Below are 5,366 nucleotides of genomic sequence, written 5' to 3' on the forward strand. Positions count from 1 at the left end.
AACCTATTCTCCAAAATCTCCCATAAGAGGAGTCATCCCAGTTTGTATTATTTAATGGAGATAAAAGTATCTAAGCAAAACATATAAACTAAAACAGAGTCCCGAGAACAAAGGATCTTCGCAAATCTAGAAGTCTCCAACATGCCTCAGCGGGAAACCTCACGTCTTGCATCTGAAAACCACAAAATCTGCATGGGTGAGAACCAGAGGTCCCCAGCATGGTAACAGCTTCCACATATATAATTCATAATAATAGAGGAAAGCCGAAGGCAATCCTAGAACTTTCTCCAGATAATATCAAAGCTTATAAGCAAGCTAAACCATAAGTGGCGACTGACTAAAGATTCTTCAGTCTAACTAATACTTCCCTTTCCAATTCCTTCAGACCTCCCAACTACCAGCAGAAGTATAATGTAGCAAACATAGTTATATCAAACAAGAAATATACAAATAGGAACAAATAAGACATTTAGACAATTAGCAAGTAATATGCAGTCAAATAGGCAATCTCAAACAATTCATATAGTATGCATATGATGAATGCCTGTCCCTAGTGGCTGATGATATCATCTGTCGGTTATAGAGCCAACCCGACAAGTCCTGGTAGCTAACCATTGGACTGTTCCTCTGTCGTGTCTCCCCAACTCGAGTTATACTCAATATAAACTTGATCATAATCATGATCCATATCCATCACCCTCACTGGTGAATATTTATGGGGGTGAACTCATCCGGGGCTTTCACAGTGCCCAGCCACCCTGACGACATAGGGTTAAAAGAGCTTCAAGTCTCAACCTGGAGCACGTGGTGGCTAGCCATTGCTTTCTCCCAGGGAAACTCTCATCTCCGATAATGGAAGTGCAACATTCACAATTCATTTAACAGCATATATATGCATTTATTCTTAGCCATAATCATGGCTCCGCCATAACACGGCAATAATCCAGCCATCCGGCTCACGGTTAAATTCATAACCAGCCATCTGGCTCACGGTTAAATCCATAACCAGCCATTTCATTAACAATTACGGCCTTTCGGCCCATGGCATAACAAGCACTTCCACTGCCATCCTCCGCATCTCACATAACCATCTTTGATCCTCATTTATCATTCATTTTTTCCTTGTATCACTCACAAGTTACCATATTTCCAAGCTCCTTTCCTTATTGCTAGGCTCATCATAATGATTTAAGACACAAGTGGTGAGATCGGAGGCTTAGAAGTGTGAAATTTGGCTTTTACAACTCAAAAATCAACTTTGGGATGAAAACAGGGCCACGCGCACGCGTGGATGGCTACGAAACCCATCGACGCGTATGCGTCATGCACGCTAACGCGTGGATTGAAAAATAGTCAAGCGACGCGCACGCGTCAGACACGCATACGCCTGGGTGCTCTCGTGCCCCAGGCACAAAACTGGCACAGTTCTGGCACAACTCTCTGGAAAATGGCTGGGCATTGGGTGTAGCACATCGGCGCGCCCGCACACACCACGCGCACGTGTGGATGGCGCTTTCTAGAAGAACGACACATACGCGCCAAGTGCGCCTACGCGCGGGGGGTCATTCTGCTAAAAATTTTCTAAATTAAAAGCTGCAGAATTCACAGATTCAACCCCCAATCTTCCAACGGACATAACTTTCTCATTTTAAATCGTTTTCACCCGTTCTTTGAACGGCATGGACATCCCGGATCCAATTTCATTTCTACACAGATTTGGCACAAAACAGAGATCCGTAGTCCAAGTTATGTCCCGTCAAAGTATGCCCCAAAACCATGTTTTTCATACAAAATCACAAAGTGCCATTTGCAAAACAAGCCATTTTCAACTCTTTTCAAAATCAATCAAAACATGCCAATTCCATCCCTTTTCTTTGAAATCAATCAAAATATATCAAATTCAACATCAAGCCTCCTCAACTCACACATTGATACTTTACCACAATTCACCAAAATCACTATCCCATCATTTTAACCCACTTTACCCAAGTGGCTCAAACTCAAACACATTGACATATCATATACTCTTCCTCATGCCAATTTTCAACAACACCAATTCCAATAAATCATCATTATACACAATCAATATCATACTCACCATCATCATGGTTTCACCCACAATTCAACCATAATCAATCATCAAGCATATATCACAACATGCATATTTCTCATACATCATACCATCAAGGCATCAATAATCATCATCACATATATGACCACATCATATATATCAACCATTCAATAACATCAACAATTCAATGCCTATCTTAGGGCCTCTAGTCTAAGTATTTCCTACCACATTACATATTAGATACGAAAAACCGAGACCATACCTTAGCCGATTTCCCAAGCTCAACCGGAGCACTTCCAAACCACTTTTTCCTAAGCTCTCAAGGTCTCAACACTTCCAAGAACAGATTTTTTACCACCAAATCCCTTTTCAAACTTTTCAATATCACCAATCAAGCTCCAATATTCACACATACACAACCTAAGCCATAATCGTCATACCCATACACAACATCTCAATACCCAAACATCATAGAACAACAAATTATACTAGGGTTGAGAATCTTACCACACCCAAGGTCTAAGGAGACAAGATTAACCTTCTCCTTCAAGAGAGTTGGGTCCTATAACATCAAAGAGCCCAAAATCTCAACATTTTTGCTCATGAAACTCAAAATCAAAGCTGGAAATTCGAAGAGCAAAACGTGACTTACCTCAAAATTGATTGTATGAGTTTTTTAGAGCTCTTCGCGGTGAATGCGTGGCCACAAATGGTGCGGCAATCGGAGCTCTAGATAAAAAATTATGGTGGTTTGAAGATCAAGTGAGAGATAGAAGTTGATAGTGTTCTTCCCCCCTTCCTTCTAATTTTCAGCATGAGTTTGAGTGTTGTGAGGAGAGAGAGAGTGCTGAAAACTAGGGTTTTGGTTTAGTTATGTTGGGCCAAGGGCCCACTTTGGGTCCGGTTGGTCCGGTTTGGTCCGTTCGGTCCAATCTTTGTCCGATTTCTATAAAATTGGTACCGAAATTCTCGTCTCAATCTCCTCTATCATATTAAGCCATAAAAATCACATTTTTGGCTTTCTAGAATAAATTCTCATTTATGGGTTAATTAGCCGTTAATTAACTGGATTTTACACTAATTTAGTACAATTGGGATTTGGAGGACTAAATCACTGCAACTCGCCAATCTCAGGGACTAAAGTGGGACTTAACTCCATATTTGCGAGTTGAATTGGATCATATTTTAGATATATTTATAAAATATACAAAAAATTTAAAACGTTTATTTTTATTAAAAATATCAATAAAATTTTATTTTCTAATTCTTTTAAACATATTTACTTTTAAAATAATATTAAACATACTTTTTTTAAATAATAAAAATAAAATAATACAATATATATATAATAATTATTAGTTGAAATAAAATATAAAAAGAATGTTTATTTATTTATTTATTTTTGTGGATCTATAAATATATAGATCGGATATGCAGATACCTTTATAAAATTTGCTATCTGATTCTATTAGTATGCAAATTTGATCCAATAGCCTTGCAAATCGGATCAATATTTGCATTTTTCGGATCGAATTTGATTAAACACTATGAATATATGAATCGAATCTGATCCATGAACACCTCTAGTAGTAATAAAAAATTGGAGATTGAAATGAATAAAATGATCTAGATTAAAATAGATAGTTTAAGAATTTTGAATAATTTTTTAAAATTTACATAATTTTGTTAACTTGAAGTAGAGTCTCATAATAAAAAATGGAACAATGGCCCTCTAAATTTTGATTATATTTTTATAAATTATACACAAATTTTAGTTTAATTTTATAAAATTTTTATTTTAGTCTTATTTTATTGTAAAATTAATTTTTAGTCTCTTCCCAATATTTTATTTAGTTCTCTTCTTCTTGTTAACTGAATTCGATCTTTTATGTATACAACATCTATTTTAAATATTTATGAGTAAAAACAATAATTAATTTAAATTTTTATCTTATTTCTAAACATTTAAACTAAAATAAACAATCAACATAGATATTTTTTATATATTTTTAATAATTATTTTGTATTTTAATACATATTTTAGATGAAGTAGTTTATTATTAATGACTGATTTTTATATGGATATTACTGATTAAATATTCTCTTAAAATACACACTAATTTCTAATGTTAGTGACATAAAGTATATATTATATGTCATGATGGTAATTCGATATGATGCCACTTCATCCTATACGATTGTCATCACTCTAATGTTTCCCCTCAACCTTAGCCGTTCTAAAATGCCACAACCATATCTGATCTCTAGCTTACCCCTACCCACCCTCACTACAGAGTTCTTCAACAACAATAAAATTTATTTTTTTTTTTACAAAAAAAAGAAGAAAAAAAGATTTAGAAGAAGAAAGAGATTAAAATCTAAAGAAAGCGAGGGAGTGACAACTCTACTGCTACCATATTATGATTGTCAATGTCTCTTTACAAGTATTATTCTTGTCAAATAAAAAAAAAAAAACTAATTAATATCTAGTACACCTCTTTTTGTTGACAACTATATGGTCAGAATGGGTAATAATGGGATGATGAAATGTACAAAAGAAAAAAAAAGAAAAAAAAAAGAGAAATGTGATTAAAAGCAACTCCAATAACGAAAAAATTTAGTCTCTAATTTGCTTTTGCGAGCTTTCAAGAAATTTCTTTATGCAAATAAAGAGAGATAGCTTAAGGCTAATTCTTTTTACAAGTGTCAGAAAATAGGAGCTAGTATCATTGGTTGGAGAGAAAAGAATGAATACTGAAAGAAAAATTTGAGAACCTCTAACTAGAGACTTAAAAAATAACTTTTAATATTAAAAAATAAAAAATATATTTGATAATTGATAAATTATTAATAAATTATAATTTTGTTATTTGATTTTAATTAAGTAAATAGGTGAGATCATAATAGAAATCAAAATTTGTCTTCTTTATTGAAGATAAAAGAGACATTTGTAATTTTTATTTATTATTTATGACATAAAAATAATATGAAATTACTTTTTACGATAAATGGACTATAAATAAAAATTAGAGAGACTTACTTGTTAGAGTTCTACCAAGAGATTTTCTAATAAAATCAAAAGAGAATTCTTATTCACAGTGATATAAGAGAAAAAAAAAGTGCATTCTTCTCATTAAAAAACAGAAAAATTTATTTCTTATACAATAATAAGGTACCAAAATAATATTTAGAGAGAATTGAATTGGCTAAAAGTGACTAATATTTTCTTGTCATATGTCAACAGGATTTAAAAAAATAATTATATTAAATAATAATAAAAATATTTAAATCTTAT

This window comes from Arachis duranensis, chromosome 4 (genome assembly GCF_000817695.3).
Source record: "Arachis duranensis cultivar V14167 chromosome 4, aradu.V14167.gnm2.J7QH, whole genome shotgun sequence".
Classification (NCBI taxonomy): domain Eukaryota; kingdom Viridiplantae; phylum Streptophyta; class Magnoliopsida; order Fabales; family Fabaceae; genus Arachis; species Arachis duranensis.